Source organism: Anabrus simplex, chromosome 2, assembly GCF_040414725.1.
Source record: "Anabrus simplex isolate iqAnaSimp1 chromosome 2, ASM4041472v1, whole genome shotgun sequence".
NCBI classification, from domain to species: domain Eukaryota; kingdom Metazoa; phylum Arthropoda; class Insecta; order Orthoptera; family Tettigoniidae; genus Anabrus; species Anabrus simplex.
The window spans coordinates 453,244,288-453,265,880 of NC_090266.1; positions in this window are offsets into that span (position 1 = coordinate 453,244,288).

Genomic DNA, 21,593 nt, shown 5'->3' on the forward strand with positions numbered 1-21,593 from the left:
GGGATATAGTGGGTTCGAACCACACAGTCCGTAGGCCTGAAGGTGGTTTTCGGTATTTTCCAAGCTTTCACACCAAGAAAATGCTAGGGCTGTACCTTAATTAAAGCCACGGTAGCTTCCTTTCTACTCCTAGACCTTTCCTATCGCATCGTCGGCATAAGACCTGTCTGTGCCGGTGCGACGTAAAGGAAATTGTAAAACAAAACAAAAATAATATTATTTGCTTTACGTCCCACTAACTACTTTTACGGTTGTCGGAGATGCCGAGGTGCCGGAATTTACTCCCGCAGGAGTTCTTTTACGTGCCAGTAAATCTACCGACATGAAGGTGACGTATTTTAGCACATTCAAATACCAACGGACTGAGCCAGGATCGAACCTGCCAAGTCGGGGTCAGAAGGCCAGCGCCTCAACCGTCTGAGCCACCCAGTCCGGCTGTAAGAAAAAATGCCTTTTGACCCAAGTGAATTTTAAAATTTGATCTGCATGTGTAGCAGTTACTTAAGCAAATTGGCATTTTAGGAAATATCCCCACTTTACTTATGGCATACTGCAAAGGGTAGCCGCTGAGACGATTGCGTTAGGACTTCATTCCAACATTTCTATATTGAATTCGTTTCCACAGTGATTGTGAAAATGAAAAATAACGTTTTCCTCCACGGAACTGAAAGTTTCTTAAAAGTGAATTTCTGAAGAATTTAGATTATTACCGTGTCTTCTAAAACATTTCACTTTATTATTCCTCTAAATTTCTCAGCGTCTGTCATTTAATTGAATTTCTACTGCTGGCTGTCAGAATTGGGAAGCTCGTCCAGGAACCAAAAGCTTGTGAGATGGGGACGAGGAACGGTAGTGTTACTAAACCCACTTTTATTTCTCCTAGGGGTGATCACCATGACAACGATGTGGCACTTTTCCCCCACTTTGCAAAATAGTCCCCTGCTTAGGAGAGAGAGAGAGAGAGGGAGAGAGAGAGAGATTTGAAGCCAAAGCAGTGCATGTTCTTCATATTCCGGCTTTGAGAAGCCGTTATTAAACATCTTCCGATGTTCTCATACACGCCAGTAACTTCTATCTATCTTTACATAAAATATTAAAATACAATACATCCGGCTCCTTAGGTGAATGGTTTGATTCCCTTTCGGGCCGCGGATTTTCGCCACGGCTAGTTAATTTCTCTAGCTGGAGAAATAGGTGTCTATGTTTATCCTATACGTAATATACACCACCACACTACCAACTACCACTAAGACATGCAATAGTGAATACATCCCTCCACACAGTATTTTTGACAGGAAGGGCATCCCGTTGTAAATGCCAATTTACACGTACTGCCGACCCCAATTATCCGAGGAAAGGCGTGCTGGAAGAAGACGACGAAACTGTTGAAGTACAACAGGTGAAACATGGAATTGCAGTTCGGACAATTTTATCTCTCAGATGACCATCATCTCAATTATTAATACCCGCAATAGTAATGAGCGAGTACGGGTCGTGTAGCTGTACGCCTGCATTTTGGAGATGCTGCCCTCATGTTCACAAGTAAACGCTGAGACTGTACGATAACTGGGCCGCGAAAGCCGAGTTACATCATCGCTGGCTTCTCACTTCGGTCGCCGCGGTTTGAATGCCGGTCAATGCATGGGGAACTTCTTAAATCAAATGTAACATCCTGTGGCTCAGCCTGAAACCTATCTGGGCTAGAGTGACGTTAAACAAGTAACAAAAATAAATACTCACCATATGACGTTGTTAGACTGAAAATGTTCGGTAATGTCTGCCTCCGTAGCGTAACGGTTAGTGTTATTACTGCCGTCTTCGGGTTCTATTGCCGGTACTGCCAGATGTTTAAGATTTGCAGCAGGGCTGGTATGTGGCTGATATAGTACATGCAGCTCACCTCCACTGGGGATGTGCCTGTAGAGAGCTGCACTCCCTCGGGATGAGGACACGGTTTTACTTTAGTTCGGTAATATTGAAAAGCGCTGATGCAGGGAGAAAAGATTTCACGTCTCATTCTCCGGGGGAAAAGTTGGAAAAACTTGTTCATTAATTCTAATAATGTAATAATAATAATAATAATAATAATAATAATAATAATAATAATAATAATAAAGAATTTAAGTCTCACATACTGTACCGGTAAAAGAGCCCGACTCTCAGATTAAATGTTAAAGAAGCATGACTATAGTTCTCAGGGCGAAAAACTGGATTAATTGTAGCTAGGGCTCGGTACAGGAGGTAGGTCCTATCTACAGAAAAACTTTGACTCTGATTGCACAAGAGTTTATTCAAATAAGTCATGAATTGGCACATCACCTCTACGTAGAAATGGAGTGTCTTCCTCGTATTCCAATAGTATGGCTCGGGTTCTCCAGCTCACCAAGCCAAGCTGGTTGAAGCACGTTCCAGAAGACTCCAGGGATTCCAGGGACTCCAGATACTCCAGACAGAGGCAGCTGGACTGTCTGGATTGACGGCAAGTAGAGATGTCTCGAACTCGGAGGCCAGGGTCGAACCCCGGTGATCCAGGCGATGAGGCAATGAGACTGAGAGGATTGATGTTCCCAAGGTCACTAGTAGCACTGAGTCCATGAAAACCTTGGATGATCAACTTATAAGTAGAGTTCTTGATAATTGTACATTAAGGCTTCCAACACTCCTAAAACGATATGAGTGGTATTAATAATTTTAGAGTTCATCACTAGGAAAATCCCCTTCCCTGTATAACTTTTGGCAACGAAAAACACAAGTCCCTTCTTGTGAAATTATAGTTAAACTCAAAGTTCATAACTGGCGAAGGTGCAAGTCTTTACCTAAACTCGAATGAAAACACAAGTCCATTCATTTGGAAGTTTGAATATATTTAAAGTTAATCACTGGTGAAATTCATAAAGTCTTGGAGTGACCACTGACGGAAACACAAGTCCTTCCACATAAATAAATTCACTGACGAAATTTATAAGTCTTTTAAACAAACACTGGCAAATGTACAAGTCTTTCAGTAAATGCAAGTGAAATCCTAATTTTGTTTAGAGCCGTTGGAAAGTTAAAGTTCATCACTAGCAATGTTAATCAATCACGTCTATTAGAAGGATGAGATCCTCAACAGTCGCAAATATTCCACGTAAATAATACAAGTCCATTTCACGAACACTTAGAAAAATTCCAATCTCGAATACTCGTAAATAATACAAGTCCATTCAATGATCACGTAGTAAAGTTCTGGTCTCGAACACATGAAAATAATACAAGTCCATTCAGTGAACACTTAGGAAAATTCCAGCTTCGAAGACGCGTAAATAATACAAGTCCATTTAGTGAACACTTAGAAAAATTCCAGCTTCGAAGACACGTAAATAATACAAGTCCAAACACTTAGAAAAGTTTCAGTCTCGATGGCACGTAAATAATACAAGTCCAATTAACACTTGTAAATATTCTAAGTTCATTTACGAAGACTTAGAAAATTTTCTACAACACTCGAAGTCTTATGAGTCCACTTATAGTACTTGGAAGAATCGTCTTCCCACACTTGTGTAATGACAGTTTTCCACGATGATAGTAGCAGCAAGTGTCCCCGCTGACTACTCAGCTGAGACTGTGTGAATAGGCTACAGTAGGTCCTCCTTTTATTCAATCCGGGATGTCTCTGTCATAATACGGTTTGATTGAATATCTCCCGAATCCCTCAATGAATTTGCTTGAAACTCGAACATTGGGACGTTTAGGTGATCCCAAACAAGATGACATATCGCTCGATTCGCTAGCATCATTATTATAGAAATTTCAAAATTTTCTCCATCGAACTCTCTAGAACAAGTTACGTGGAATCCAGAAAATACCAGTCAAGGCTGGTAACACGTGTTGAGACGAGCGGGTGGTCTAGCTAGCCCCTGTGGCCACGTCACAGCTCACAGTCGTCATACACTCGCTAGCTGGTCCTCGCTGCTGGTAAACAAACGAGGCGCGCTCGGAACATTACGCGTGGTAAATAAACGTAACTTATGCTCAAAAAATACTTATGTACAGGTCGTAACCGGTACAATACTAAAATAGAATTCATGAATATCAGCATTCCGTAACACCCGTGCATGTGAAAGGACGATTTACAAAAATAATATGGATAATTGTAGTGTTGCAAATTACACACAGCTGTGCATATTACTACATACTAATACAGACATCGGAAAGTAATTAAACTTTATAGCCTATATCTTTTGACAGATGCTTGCTCCCGTCCTATCTCAGCCTCCTCGATGTGCAGATGCCCTTACACATTCATTGATTCGAAAATCTCCTGGTAAAGGTACTGACAAGTTGAACTCAATAATCGTTGAACCTTCCGCGGTCGAATTTTGTAATCTCATGTCAATTAACCCAGGCACTACGTTGTCGGTGCATTTTTTATCAAACGAATACACTGTGATGTCTTTACTTGTGCGTGTAACAGTAGTTAATTAAAGAGGGGTAGGCAGCATGGTTAACGATTGTGATGTTCTTTGAGGGCATTAATTGAATTAGTTTGCAATAAGAATGAAATGGGTCACACAACTGCGTTAGGTGTAATAGTATAAAACATTTAAATTTTCTTCGCAAGACAGTCGTAGTTCGAACCCCAGCCAATGCACTACGACGACCTTAAATAAAGTTCGAGCTCGAAACACTTTCCTGCCATTACATATCATTACGACAAGCCCACTGAAATGTGCACACCAGCCGACCCTATGAACAACTTCTTCACATCATTCATAACAGGGGCTAGCTTAAAGAGGAATGGCGTTTCTAGCATCGCTCATATCTTAGTCACTTTCATACTACCAAGCCAACGATAATACTGAGACAGGTTAATAAAAGTAACAAGTTTGTTCTAGTCCATATTAGAAGACACAGCACACTGAAAACACAACGTCTCGCTAGCAAATGCATTACTACTTATAGTATTATGTAATTATGTCTGTAACCTTTGCTTCATTAACTGTCTGAAGAATTCATGATTATTTGGGTTGTTTTCTGCGTTCGTAATGTCCATTCAATAACCTGTTCAACCTATAACTAAATCGTGTTAGGTTGTGGTTGATGATGTGTTGGGAGTCGGGGGAGGGGTGGTAGGTGGACTACAATGACCTGAAGTAAGCTTCAAGTCCAAACCACTTCTGTGTACTAGAAGCACGTGCATTTAAAGCAGTCGTTAACAATTGCTGCGGAACATTAGTTTTCTTCTCATGGCGCCTGCCTTGACGCAATAGGTATGTAATGTTCATTTCTATTCGCAAATTATATCAACACAATTGCTTACTTACCGTATTTAAAACTATAAGCCTATATTGTTCAATAAATTTAATTTGAAGTAGGCTATTCATTTCGATAACGTTTTTGCATTTTATAGTATTGTATGTATGGTTACATAAAACTAGATATACGTAATTCTAGAAAGTACTCATTCTTACAAGGAAACGATTCTTTTAAGGGAAGCTATAACTTCCTTTCGTAAATGTACTTTGTCGGCGCCCAAACAACAGGCTGATACAGTAGAATGTGCTGGCAAGGCCAAGCTAGTACCAATAGTTGGTCTATGTTCAGTACGGGCTTTAAACACAGCTTTCTCCATCATGACTTGGAAGCGAAGATATCTTTCGAGTGCTGGTCGTCCTTGTGAATGACAAGAGGAATAGAGTTCGAATCCCAGGAGTTCGACATTTTCATCTTCAGGAACAACTGATTTAAGATCTGTCTGTTAGGTCATCAGCCCAGAGGCTGGTTGGATCCTCAAATAGCACCACCAAAGGTTATGCGGTTATAAGGAAACCGCAAAAACCAATGGCAGCACCAAAATGAGGCGTACTAGGCAAGACGAGGAGTGAGGTAGTTTGCCATTGCTTTCCTCACTGGGTCAGAAAGTGCTATTGCAGCACGACTGACCCTATGAGCAACACCTTTATATAACACTCAGATGCACTAGTTGTGCTCTGAATGTCATTACTCAGCACCACCTATACCCCAGCAGCTTCCATATTGTCACAGCCATGGATGAGACTGGGACTTCGATGGAAGCTACACTTTACTGTGGCCTGTGCCAAGAGAGGGATACAAAAGTACTGTATCCATCAAGAAATGGCAGCAGGCAAACTTTAAGATATAGGCCTGATATTATTTCAAGCAGTTTGTAACAGTAAGACAAAACTTGTCCATGAGATATAAATTGTTTACTTGAACTGTCACAAGGGATCATTTTATTACTGAAACATTTACTTTCCCCGTACATGAGGTCTGATTTTAGGTGTTAGTGCTCTCTCGTCAGTGAGCACATATCTTATGTTACTTCATTTTATACTGCGAGGTCCACAAAAAACGAGCAATATGAAACTTGTTTCTCAAGAAATTTCGAGCAAAGTATTTCATATTAAACCTGCTCTATTTCTTAATATTTACAGAGTTAAGCTTTTTGGCAGCTGTTCACGCAAGACCTATTCTTTCGGCTTTTAGAAGTCTGTTGATATTACAAATGAAGAATGAAATTTAGGTTATAATTGACTTCTAATATGAAGCTAAACATTGGCTCTGAATTCCTTAATCGCTGCGTACAGACGTTAAATATCTTTAATTGGTCTATTTTCACTCTATTATTATTATTATTATTATTTATTATTATTATTATTATTACTCTGTATCCATCGCGTGACTCAGACTATGAAGCCTTCTATTCTGCCAAACCATACATATTACACATTCACACATTCTATAGTACTAAACTGCACACATAATACACATTAAAAGGCACCTGTTAAAGAAAATTGTTAAGAATTACACCAATGTAGTCTTTATAATATCCAACTTGACATTGAAATATACAATATTTCTGAGTTAACAAACCGCTTTTAAATACCTCTACCCGCTAGGCGAATACGCACTGCACATAGCTTGGCTCTACGCATGCATTAGGGAGATGACGGTTTCGAATCCCACCGTATGGTGCCCTGAAGACGGTTTTCCATAGTTTCCTATTTTCACAGCAGGCAACTGGCGGGGCTGAATCTTCCTTAAGGTCGCAGCTCATATGTACCGAGTCCTATCCCTTTCCCATTCCACCGTCACTGAACATCTGTAAGTATTAGTGCGATGTTAAACCGCTAGAAAGAAGAAAGGGGATTATGCTGCGTAGGAAGCAATCGAGGAAATAAAGGAATTCGCAACATGTTTTCTCCTAGCCCATTCAAGTCAATTCGAGAAATAGTTCTGTGTTAACCGTTTGCTCTCTTTATATCTTTAGAATTAAGAGGTATCCTGTTTCATAAATAACTTTGAAATTGGTGTAAGGCTTGAGAATAGTCCTCAGGACTATATCACACCCTTTGTTCAAGATATCCTCAGAATTGAGTTTCATAAGAGGCAATAACTTTTAATAATAATAATAATAATAATAATAATAATAATAATAATAATAATAATAATAATAATAATAATAATAATAATAATAATAATAATTCGTGTGCGGCTCTTGTGTGCTGGGCGCAATTGTCTGCGGAGGATGGGTGGTATCTGCCACAGAGTAGAGGAGCGTATTAGTTGCATGAAAGTGTAGAGATACAAACACCCAGTCCTGGAAACATTGGAATGTACCATCCTCGGTTAAAATCCACAGCCCGGCCAAGACTCGAAACCGGGCTCCCGCGGAAGAAAGTCTAACACGCTACAGCTCAACCAAGGAGACGGAAGGTAACTCCTTGTGAATCACCCCGAATATTCTGCTTTGCTGAAGTCCTTGTTAGCAGCATGTAATTAAGCATGAAGAATCGTAATAATTAGCTGTGTGCTGTACTCAATTCCAGCCTCGGCAGCACTCGGACTATGTACGTGTTCATTGACACAGTTACTTCTCTTTTTATGGGACATCAGGCGGCCTAGCTTGAAAATTGCAGCAAGTCATCTTCTCATCAAGTGAGAGCAAGACCCATGGTGGAACACATTTAAATACTAACTTGAACTTTGAACTCCGTGTCGTAGATTCATGGAAGCTCATTTTGCTATCTTCGACGGATGAGGCCCGAAGTGGTCCCGATATGAGATGACTCTGAATATCCTGAAGCCGGTTATTCGAAGAAAACAAGATAAATCGATTTTAATAACACGTCCAAGACGAGAACGCATAAACCATTGGTGATCTCTACTCGTTATGGCTGCATGTCTTCAGCGAAAAGAGTATTCCAGAGAAAGTGTCTTGATAAAGTTTGTAGGCCTACCCTCTGATAGAGTATATACTCTAGATATTGTTATCCTTAGTTACTATGACTATACAAACGAGACCTGCTATATTGGAAGGGGGTGATAATAGAAACGTGATTATGCAAAGATATTTGAACGAAATCTTGGAAGAGATGAACATTCTCAGGTTAAATTTCCGCCTCCGCTTTAAGTAGTGAAAATTCTCGTTAACTAGGCCTACTTGTTTTGGGGACTGGAAGATTTGAACAGACAATTGATCCCCGTCTTCTATTACCTGACAAATTTTCCCATTTCCTGTGGTCATCACTGATACGAATTTGGTCTAATTTTAGGGTCGGATGCTCTTCTTGAGGAAAACCCTATGTGGAGGGATGTATTCTGATCGTTTTTGTGGCGGTTGGTAGTGTGGTGTGATATGTGTAGATGACGAAAATTAAGACTAACACGAGCACCCAGTCCTCGAACCAAAGGAATTAACTATACGCAGTTAGAATCCCCAGTCAAGCCAGGAATCGAACTTGGGTCTCTTTGAACCGAAGACCATTACGCTAAGCACTGTGCCAAGGAGATAGATTTAAAGAGAGTGCAGATGAAGGGAAGAAAATGAAATGGAGGTCGAGCCTCACCATTTTAGAGATTTGTTATATTGGGTGAATCATCCGCCCCTATTTCTTACGATTTCTGCAAACCACAGCTTATAATATATAGTGAAAGAATCTCCACTGCAGTCTTGTGTTCTTGTGTGAGTGCATGACTTGAAGTACGTGTATTACTATATTTGCAGACAATCCAACTATAACGAGGCAACAATGAGTGAACTCAAAAGAGGAACGTCTCGTGTTGATCAGAAACTGCGATGACACTGAAATGTTACGATGTAAGAACAGCTGCAAACGAGTTCTCCACCGCCCAATGTTTAGTCTTGCGTTCGCATGTTTGAATCCGGTTTCAGTAGAATAGTCTACTTTGAAGCATTTATTTAAATCCTAGATTATCCGCACTAATTAAGATCAAGAGTAATCATATTTGACGTGCACAATTTATTGCGAAGCAATCTGTTCAATATAGACGACTGGCTGATGTTCAGATCATATGCTATGGCTCGTCAGTTGGTGTATGGGTTGTTCTTAATTGAATTATACACAGCTTTTTCGTTATCATCAGACGTCATTGGGGCAACCCAAATAGGTCCTTTCCAAAGGATATAGTTTCATGCAGCTATCCTTAAACCCTTCGTAATCGAGTTGGCCGTGCGCGTAGAGGCGCGCGGCTGTGAGCTTGCATCCGGGAGATAGTAGGTTCGAATCCCACTATCGGCAGCCCTGAAGATGGTTTTCCGTGGTTTCCCATTTTCACACCAGGCAAATGCTGGGGTTGTACCTTAATTAAGGCCACGGCCGCTTCCTTCCAAATCCTAGGCCTTTCCTATCCCATCGTCGCCATAAGACCTATCTGTGTCGGTGCGACGTAAAGCCCATAGCAAAAAAAAAAATCCCTTCGTAACGTGTCGGAAGCCGATAGTCTTCGTCTAGGAAATCGTTCTTGTGATACGTTACGCAATACATCTAGCCGCCTGTAAAGTAATATTATACACGTTCTCATCACCTTACACATGGTGGCTGTCTGTACACGAATAATGACTCGAATGTATGGACACTATCATATCCCTTTCCCATCCTTGCATCGCCGAAAACCTTCGATGTGCAAGTGCGTTGTTAAACCAATAGTAAAAATAAAGCCCAATATACTTTACTACAACGACCACAGTGTGTTGAATCATGTCCCTCTTAAGCTCTGATGTGCTCATGATTTTCCTCGCTGGTACACTTTTCTCAGAAAAAGTGAACCTCTAGATATAATGCTTGTTGTGGGTATCCACAGGGTTTGTATCTACACGGGATGTGAATGATATATTGATCAGATATTGAATGTGAGGAACACAAAACAGCGTGCACACTTTTTTTAGTGACTATATCTATTACATCATAGAATGAGTCGATCATAACGCACAATGCGTTTGTCGGTAGTCGGTGTTTAGGTTGCGTTTTACCGAGCGAGTTCGCCGTGCGGTTAGGGGCGCACAGCTGTGAGCTTGCATTCGGGAGCCAGTGAGTTCGAACCCCACTGTTGGCAGCCCTGACGATGGATTTCCACGGCATCCAACTTTAACGCGAGAGAAATGCTGGGGCTGTACCTCAGTAAGGCCACGGTCGCTTCCTTTCCACTCCTAGCATTTTCCTATCCCATCGTCGTCGTAAGATCCGTGTCGGTGCGACGTAAAGCCAGTTGTAAAAAAAAAAAAAACGTTGCGGTATTTATTATAACTTGGTTATGAGGTTTCCGAACGGTCACTGCTCTGAGAAGCTTGGTATTACCTACCATGCGCAATTCCGCACATTATAACTTAACTGAGTATTCTCACCAAGAAGTGCGCAATACTCCAACGACAACTACAGAGGTAGTGCACGGTAGGTTAACATTTCATAAATATGATTGGAGCAGTAGCCATTCTGCATAAAAGGGTACAGTATTTTGAAGATGATCCTCACTTACCGCCTCTTCAACGGTGTTTGCATTGTACGGGGAGGCCTATGTCTGTCAATATGTACACTTGTGAGCAAAAGTCTAACCCCTGTAGAAACGGCTAATTATAGTGGTAATAAAATATCTAACAACCTCGTATCCTGTTTTGCATGCTTCTAGAAAAATGATTGACGAGTTACTTACCTCTCCTCAGAAGAAGAACACTTCACACACATTCCGCTAATCATATTACTTTGTGTCTTCTCTCCTTAATATCTCCAATCGTAGCAAATTTCATTAAGGGAGACTATTTCTGACAAACACTTCATTTTATACGAATGTAACATCATTCATTAGTTCATATTTGTTGCTCCGGATTTCAGCCAGTGGTTCAAACCTCACTGCCGACAGCTGTGAAAATGATTTTCCCTGCTTTCCCACTTTCACACCAGGAAAATTCTGGGACTGTACCTCAATAAGGGCACTGTCGCTTCCTTTCCACTCCTACACCTATCCTATCGTCGCCGTAAGATCTAACTGTGTCGGTGCGACGTAAAGCAAATTAAGAAAAGACTTCAGTCAGTCATAGAGAGAAACAAAAACGGATTGGTGGAGACAGGTGTTAGGTAAGTGAAGGAACATTACGGAAGGAAAAATACGATTTCGATTTACTGATTATGGGTCAGACTTATAGCACGCAGATATACATAAGATTGCTGTAAGATGTCCGGCCCATGGCTAAATGTTTGGCGTGCTGGCCTTGGTCACAGGGGTCCCGGGTTCGATTCCCTGTAGGGTCAGAATTTTCACCATAATTGGTTAATTCCGCTGGCACGAGGACTGGGTGTATGTGTCGTCTTCATCATTTCATAATCTTCATTATGACGCGCAGGTCGCCTACGGGAGTAACATCAAAGGATCTGCATCTGGCGAGCTGAACTTGTCCTCGGACACTCCCGGCACTAAAAACCATACGCATTTCATTTTTGCTGTAAGATGTCGTCTAAGATACGACTAAAGGGCATTTAATTCGTAGCAGGCGGCACATGTTCAAGAAAACTAGGTCCAGATGATTCACCCGGTAGTTTTAAGCAACCGTATTATTATCAGTGCGTACATGAGCCGTTTATTTGCAAAATCAGGCACTTCACGAAAGGATTTTTTTTCAGGATTAAGTAAAAACGTTCGTTTTAACTCATAGAAAGGCACATTTTGAATATTTGGAGAAACATCAGTTAACAGATTGTAGATATATTGCTTGTAATAGTTTAACCGTTAATCATAATCTATTACGCGGGCTATTACAGCCCGATGCCCAAAGGAGTATCATAATTCTCAGAGTGCTCAGCTGGAAGAAATTTCAATCCCTGGATATATTATAATCTTCACCCTTTTACTAAATTTCCCGCAGAAATGAGAGATTTTGAATTACGAACTTCTAATAATGACTAGGTTGTTCAGCATGGAATGGAGAATCCGATGACAGTAACTGATTTAAATAAAAAAATTAGATGATATTATAAATGCTGTGAAAACCTACAGTTTATTTACATAGGAATTTTAGTTATGTTCGGTATGTAATACTGCATATAAGGAAGCAACTGAAATGACATTAACGTATCCCTGAGGCACCCTTTTGGATTGAAGCGATTGTAGTACGTCATGTGGCAATATATGTTCCGAGATCAGCGTAGGTCAGTGACAGGAAACAAATCATCTGTTGTAATGACGCACACATACAGATAACACTGAGCCATTTCCATTTGCAGAGGCGAATTCAGTAAAAGGAAATAATGTTTTGTTCTTATCATATGGCACATTCAAATAAACGAAGGGTTTCACAAATTTGCATGTGAGAACGTGGTTTTCAAAACTTGCTTTTCGTGTGGCATATCTTGAAACAAGTATACACGCATAATGCCACACCACATACCTCACAATGGAAATTATTGTTTTCCGTGTCACCGAGCACACTTTGCACCTGCGCGATGTACTCTTCATACACCAATGTTCGGAACACTTCGGGTCAAGGTGAGAGAGACATACAGTGTTTGTACTTGATCTGTCACGACGAATAGTCTGCGTCCATGTCTTGAGCAGCATGTATTAAGTTTCTAACAAGTAGTTCACAGAACTCTTTGTGAGACAGCTAGACCCCACAGAACGAGTGAATGATAAATGCATTCAAAATAACGGTGTTCAGCGGGTGGGAAAAATAATTTCTAGGTCCAATTCCTTGTTCGGCGTGAAATACCGTTACTATTGGCCATACGATCATACTTGTTAACTTAGCCCATGCGGGTATTGTCAATCAATCAATCAATCAATCAATCAATCAATCAATCAATCAATCAATCAATCAATCAATCAATCAATCAATCAATCAATCAATCAATCAATCAATCAATCAATCAATCAATCAATCAATCAATCGATGAGTCAGTCAGTCACCACTGATCTGCATTTTGGGCAGTCGCCCAGGTGGCAGATTCCCTCTCTGGTGTTTTCCTAGCATTTTTTGAACGATTGCAAAGAATTTGGAAATTTATTAAACATATCCATTGGTAAATTATTCCAGTCCCTAACTACCCTTCCTACAAAAGGAATATTTGCACCAATTTGTCCTCTTAAATTCCAACTTTATCTTCATATTGTGATCTTCCTACTTTTAAAAACACCACTCAATCTAATTCGTCTATTAATGTCATTCCACGCCATCTCTCCACTGACAGCTTGGAACATACCACTCAGTCGAGCAGCTAGTCTCCTTTCTCCCAATTCTTCCAGACCAGACTTTGCAACATTTTTGTAACTCTACCCTTTTGTCGGAAATCACCCAGAACAAATCGAGCTGCTTTTCCTTGGATTTCTTTCCAGCTCTCGAATCAAGTAATCCTGGCGAGGGTCCCGTACACTGGAACCATATTCTAGTTGGGGGTCTTACCAGAGATTTATATGCCCTCTCCTTTACATCCTTACTACAACCCCTAAATACCGTCATAACGACGTGCACAGATCTGTACACTTTGTTTACAATCACATTTCTGCGATTACCCCAATGAAGATCTTCCCTTTTATTAACACCTGGATACTTACAATGATCCCCAAAAGGAACTTTCACCCCATCAACGCAGTAATCAAAACTGAGAGGACTTTTCCTATTTGTGAAATTCACAACCTGACTTTTAAGCCCGTTTATCACCATATCATTGACCGCTGTCCATCTCATTACATTGTCCTGATCTTTGTGCAGTTGCTGACAATTTTGTAACTTATTTATTACTCTATACAGAATAACATCATCCGCAAAAAGCCTTACCTTTGACTCAAGTTCTTTACTCATATCATTTTATATAGCTCTCGACAGTGAGATGTTTTGGTGCATTGCCATTATCATCCACCAAGTGACCAGTTTGTGGTGCATTGTCTATGTTAGTTGGCTTATACACTTCCCTCTTATCTTTCCAACTTAACTGCACAAATGTTTCCTTCGCCTAGCTTATAATATCTCCCTTCTTCATTTTCAAAACTTTACTTCCGAAGTTTTTAGCATGCCCTTTCGGTTATGTCGGACGGTGCCACAATGGTACATTTTCCATCCATGTAAATCACTGAAGAGGGCAGGAGGAGAAATGTAATTGTCCATGAACAGTTTATGGCCTGCACATTCCATTTTCCTTGTCAGCTGCAGTACTGTAGCAGGCGTTGAATTCATGTTCGCTGTTGCCTATTTCCGCTGTTTCTCGAGGTAGACCATCATATCTACGTGTATCCCTTACTGTATTGTCGGAGAGCTTGTACATTTTTATACCAAACCGTTCATGATATTTTTGATACCGTTATAAACTGTTTGCCTCTCACCCGGAGGCCCCAGGTTGGATTCCCCGCCAGGTCGGGGATTTTTACCTAGACTTGAGGGTTGGTTCGAGGTCTACTCAGCCTACGTGATTACGATATTAAGGAGCTGTCTAATGGTGAATGGCGACCCCGTTCTAGGAAACCAAGAATAACGACCGAGAGGATTTGTTAAACTGACCATGCGTCACCGCGTAATTGCAGGCTTTCGGGCTGAGCAGCGGTCGCTTAGTAAACCAAGGCCCGTTAAGGCTGTAGTGCCATGGTTCTTTTTTCTTTGGTATACACTGTTTGAAGATCACCCTGCCTTTGAAAAGACTTTCACTTCATCAGTTGCGAGTTGTATACGAAAGAAAATCTGTCAGTGAGGTAACTGAATACTTTTCGTAGTTTCCGAAATCGGTCGCAGTCGCTGTCATTATTGACTGGTGAGCTGTCATTGGTTTCGAAATGTAGGATTCTGAATGTGGAGAAAGCGGTGACGTTTCATTGTCATAGAGTATAAGTGAATTTTAAACTTATTGGTTTTTACGTACCACAACTACTTTAACGGTTTTCGGAGACGTTGAGGTGCCGATATTTTGTCCCGCAGGAGTTCTTTTACGTGCCAGTAAATCTAACGACACGATGCTGGCGTATTAGAGCCACTTCAAATACCACCGACTGACAATTGCGTATAATAGGCTTCTGGGTAGACCTGTAACCTTTCGGCATTTCTCTCTGGTAAGTGACCCATCAGTAAAATTAGGGCTAAGAAAGGGTGCAGTTCATGCATTACAATGTCCGCCTCTTGACGGTCCGGACCAAGAGTCTGCAACTAATAACTATTTGTCCCTTGAAGCAGTATTCCAAAACGTTCGTCGGTAAAAATAAATTCAAAATAGCCTGGTGGAGATGATGTCTCTCCATCCTGCGTCACCCGCGCCACTTTCACCCTCGTCAGCACTTTCAGGCACTACAATCTTCCCTTCGCGAGGAGCTACCATCTTTTATGATTCAGATTCAGTGGATACCACAACCTAATTGATTCCATCAAAAGGTATTCCGTATTCCGTAAACGAACGAAGCACTTCGCATGTTTAGCCATATTCACTTTTTGTAAGTATCTAAATAATCCCTGTTCCGTTGAGGAGAGTGTATTATCGTGATACATTTGAATTTCAAGGTTAACCATTATTCTGTGGAGTTTTGAAAAATAACATTAATAATATCACAATATTAACATTGTAGTAAAATTAGTTATTGCTGAATTATTTGTAATATGAGTAGCCTTATTTTACAGTTGATGCCAACAGGGCTACAATTTAAACTCATTTTAACTCATTTTGACGACACACTTATGTGAAATTAAATTTAAATTTTAACACTGATGATGGGCCTTAGTGTCCGAAAACCGGTTATGTTTTAATAAAGTGTGTGCTGATACGACTATATATAATCAATAATAATAATAAAATATATAAGAAATGCCATAAAATCTGTTCCGAAAAAGAATAATGGTTTTACTGTACTGTTCTGTGGAAGGAGGGGGTTTAGGAAGATACAGCCACCTAGCGTCGTTACTGGATTCACACCAAGAAGGCCATGGTTCGAACCCCGGCCAATGCCTGTGAAATTTTTGAAAGGTAAATTTAAGTCCCTCTGATCGAATTCCAAATAAAATGAGACGTTCTGTAGCTTTGATCACGATTTGAACAACAAAATATGACCACAAGTTTTTTAAATGGCACATGTTTGCTATAGTTGTAAATAAAATAATACCTGTCTGCAATTTGCTTTACGTCGCACCGACACGGAGAGGTCTTCCGGCAACGATGGGATAGGAAAGGCCTAGGAGTCGGAAGGAAGCGGCCGTGGCCGTAATTAACGTACAGTCCGAACATTTGCCTGGTGTGAAAATGGGAAACCATCTTCAGGGTTGCTGACAGTGGGGTTAAAACCCCATATCTCCCGGATGCAAGCCCACAGCTGCAATCCATGTCTGATCCATGCTATCTTAAGAAGAGAAAGGCATGCAAAATATTTTTGGCTAGTGGCTTAATTATAAACTTACATAGGTAGGTTTTCGGTGACTGTGGGATAGGAAGGTAGCAGTCAAGGTCTTTAATAACGTATAATAAATAACGTATTTACCTAGTGTGAAGACGGAAAACCATGGAAAACCATTTTCAGGGTTGATTGTGATGGGATTTGTGAGCTTAAAATTATACATCGCATACAGCGTAGCCAACTCGCATAGTAAATACTAAATGTGCAAGCAGATTAACGCACACTAGCCCATTAACGGAAAAATTATACCGGTACTTGAAACGGAATTCTATAATTTTAAATAAAATGCTACCGAGAAAGTGGCTTCACTGCTAGGGTCACGTAACTATCAGCTTGCATTCCGGAGATAGTGGGTTCGAACTCCACTGTCGGCAGACCTGAAAGTGGTTTTCCGTTGTTTCCCATTTTCACACCGAGTAAATGCCGGGCATGTACCTTAATTCAGGCCACGGTCACTTTCTTCCCACCCCTTCCCCTATTCTCTCCCGTCGTCTCCGTAGAACCTATCTGTGTCGGTGCGACGTAAAGCAAATAGGCTCTAGTAAAAAAAATGCTCTTCGATTATAATAGTTTATAACTTAAAATTTCCATAAAATCCTCTTATACCTATCGGCATTGCTCAGATAAGTATACATAATAAAATCTGGAAAAAAATGTACTCTTTTAATGATAAGTTGTTGTGTGAAGGAATCAAGTAAATGCTAAATATTTTCGCGACATCTAATATTATAAATAAGTTTCATGATAGAAGATTTAAACAACAAATATTTGAAATATTCATGGTGACGTCATAAAAGAATTATCTCTGACTCGGTCCAATTGTTCAGACATCGTCAATCGAGAGCAAAATGTCTTCGGAGCCAGTTTGCTTCCCGCTTTCGACGAACGAGAGCAGCTTATTGAGCAAGTAGGGGAAGAAGTAGGGGAAGTTCATGACGTAATGCGTACTGAAGGCCAGTGACGCAAAGGTATAGCACATCTTTCTTGAATGGTTAGATTCCGACACGATACGCGTGAACGCTTGCGAGGTGACATTCCGTATTATACGAACGTGCTGTGGTTAAGTAGAGGAAATGTTTTACATCGCTTCTATGCTCTGCGGAAAGAAATAGCTCTCTCTATGGAAATGCATATTGAACCACTAGAAGAACTGAACAATGGAAAATAGATAGGAGATATGGCATTTCTAGTACTGTAAATCTCACCAGCCACCTTAATGATCTTAATTCCTCCCTACAAGGTAGAGATCTTATCATTATTACCTCTTTGATCGTGTTTGACCTTTTTTTTCCCCTTGCTATTTGCTTTACGTCACACCGACACAGATAGGTCTTATGGCGACGATGATGGGATAGGAAAGGCCTAGGAGTGGGAAGGAAGTGGCCGTGGCCTTAATTAAGGTACAGCCCCAGCATTTGCCTGGTGTGAAAATAGGAAACCACGGATAACCATCTTCAGGGCTGCCGGCAGTGGGATTCGAACTCACTATCTCCCGGACGCAATGTTAAAGCTTTTAAGCGAAAATTACTACTGTGGGAAAGTCAGTTCGTGAATAAAGGCAACGCATTTTCCGACTTTGACTGCTGCTTTGTGTCTAGCTCCAAAGTATTCCGTTAAACATTAGAAGAATATAAAGAGGTTTCAGTATCACTATATGACGAATTTGAGAGGAGGTTTCATGATATTCAGGCATTAGAAAATGATCTGCAGGTGTTCGCTACGCCCTTCAGTGTATATGCAAACTGTTAGACCAGAACAGTGTATATGCAAACTGTTAGACCAAAACTGCAGCTAGAGCTGATTGGCTTACAGTGCCCTACTGAAATGAAAGGTAAGTTTGCAAACACAAACGGTTTGACAGAATTTTATGTTCGTTTTCCACGGGAGAGATTTCCAAGTTTGCACAAATTTAATGCACGTATTTTAAGTATATTCGCATCAACGTATTTATGTCAAAAGATGTTTTCATTAATGCAGATTTGTAAATCTAGACACAGAAGTCGGCTCACCGATGAAAATTTTAAATGTGCTTTGCGACTTGCCAGTACGCAAACGATAGTGCCAAACATTGATACAATACTATCTAAACTAGCCTAAAGGTTCCGTAAAGGAGGAGTACACCAGTCCCATGTTTTACTTCCTGTGTTCAGTTTGTTGCCATAGTCATAAATGCCATACAAATATTGAAATGTATGTTAATGAGAGTGCAAAGAATGTGAACAAATCATACAAATTTTATTTTCTTTCGGTAAATGTACGAGATCCAAAGCTTCAGTTAATCGTGAAAATGTATTTATTCAGGACGTATTGCACACTGCTGTATATTCCTTTGTCAATGAATAATTTTCTTGTCCTGTTATACTCTGTAATCTGCGTCCTGTTCGTCTCACATGATATATGCTCTAAATTATTATTATTATTATTATTATTATTATTATTATTATTATTATTATTATTATTATTATTATTATTATTATTATTATAGCAGTTGTTCATATGGTAACATTTCCGAGCGGGAAGTACAGTACGGCCACGGTATGCAACCCGCCTGACTGCTGCTCTCTTGTCACGTGACAGACAGCCGCCCAGAGCAGAGCAAGTATCACACGCTCCCTAGAGCAACTACTTGATGACGTCTGCAATTGTTAAAAATTTTAAATGGCTTCACGGTTAGTTTCAATCCGATGACACAACAATTCTCGTTCCTCACTGTGCTGAAATAACATGAGCTTAAATGCGCAATAATGCGCCAAATGTTAAGCGCATATTATTTCTCTGCCCATATTAAATTACGCTACCCGAAACGGTGCTCATAATTTATATCTAGAAGAATGTTATTGTTAGGGTAGCATACCCTTTCAATTTGGTGTAGCCTATATGTAGTTGCAGTTGGCACGAAGGAAGTATTGTTGTGATTGGTGGCAAAGGCCACGCGAGCTAAGCGTGGTGCGCTCGCCATTACACGGTTAATGATACAGTTAAGCTTGGCCTATAAACACCAAGCAGCGGAGGATTAAAACTGCAATGAAAGGGCTTACGACCGGAACAGAAATTTTAATTAAGATGAGGGGAAAAAATGAGACACACAGAGAGAGATAGTGGCTCCAGCTCTCATAACTGCGGCCATTAGAGAAACGGTGAGCTTTGTGAGACTTACTGCCTACCAGCGCCTTCTCTCCTAGCGAGACATAAATGTTCTTATCAAGGTTCAAGTCATTTTCTATTTTTGTACGTTTTACCTAGACCTTTTTTGAAATATAAACATGCGACTGGTTTAGGGTAATAAGTTAATAGAACTTGACAAGACAACTTCTTCTCCACATCGCTACTACATAGACTGGTCACTAAAATTGACAAGCGATATCTCGTCAGATAAAGGCACGGTCGTGAAACTGAAAAAAATCAAGTAGCATGTTTGTATTAATGGCCACAGTGATTATGAGGAGATTGTCAGCAGCTATGTTACGAGAAGGTTGAATGAAAGTATAACATGACAGGAAATAGTACAACAAATTATTTATTATTTACATAACGTCTGCTCTGATTGTTAACGGTACTAACAGACGCTGGATTGTTCGAATTTTGTCTCATTGGAGTTCTATTTCGTCCTGGATGTAGGAGACGCTGAGTTGTGTTATAGCCTATATACACCATCAAGTTCCACCGACCTGAACCAAGATTGAACTCGCCATCTTAGGAAGAGAAGGGGAACGACTAACTGACTGCGCCACTGAGGCTGGATTGAGAACCTGCATAAATGATATCTCGTAAGTTTCGAATGTATAACACTCATGGACGAATGGATGTGAGTAAGAAACATTTGACAGGGATCTCTGGGAAGATAATGCCACCCTTTTTTTCTTTCTTTGTAATTTACAGTATTTATTTACTAGCAATTACCCGCGGCTTCGCTCGCCTGGATTTCGTAATTTGATCAAAGTAATCGTTCCTCGGCATTGTACTAAGACAATATCTGAAAATTCCTAAAGTATAAAAACTCACCACAAAATTGAGTTTAATTTACCCCAGAAATTTTTTGTAAACCATGTTTGTGCTATTACCTTTTGGGGTTAAGACGACTATGCGACATAGAACTGTACATGTGAGAAACAGTCTTCTCTCAAGTTGAAAAAAGAAATGCATGTTTATTTATTTTTAAAGGAGATTCCAAATACCTATTTCCCCATTTGTAACTTCTTCAGTTTTTGTGATATGCATAAGTATCCCCATAAAAAGAATTCAACCCCTCGATCAGCCCTGTTAAGTGCTTTCTCAGAAAACAAAAACGTACAGGTTCCTGTATTTTTAAAGGAATTTCCAAGTACCAAGTTTCTTGTCCCTGACATGTTAAGTTTCTGACATGTAATGTAAATATACCGGTATTCATTTTAAAAATTCACCCGATTTTCCAATTCTTTTCAATCCCTTAACTGGATTTTCTGAAAACCAAAAACAAAATACGTGTTTCACTACTTTTAAAGGAGATTCCAAATACCAGTTTTCATGTCTGTACGTCTGCAACACCTTCATTTTTTTTTTAGATAAATGTGTACTCATAAGAATAATTCAACTTCTTCTTCTTCACTTCTTTCCACCCCTCTCCCGCCTTAAGTGGACTTTCCGAAAACAAAAATTCGTGTTTCTTTATTTTGAAAGGAAATTCAAAATACCAACTTTCACGTCTGTAACAGCTTCATTTCTAAGATAAAGTATCCTCGTAAACATATTTGAACTCCTTATTTACTTATTTTCAACCCCACACCCTTTACGTCGATTTTCGAAAAAAAACATAAAACAAACGCGTGTTTCTTCATTTTTAAAGGGGATTACAAATACTAATTTTCACGTATTTAACATTTTTTGTTTTTGAGATATAAGTATCCTCACATTAAGAATTCAATTAATTTTTCAATTCATTCACACCCCCTTAAGTGGATTTTCCG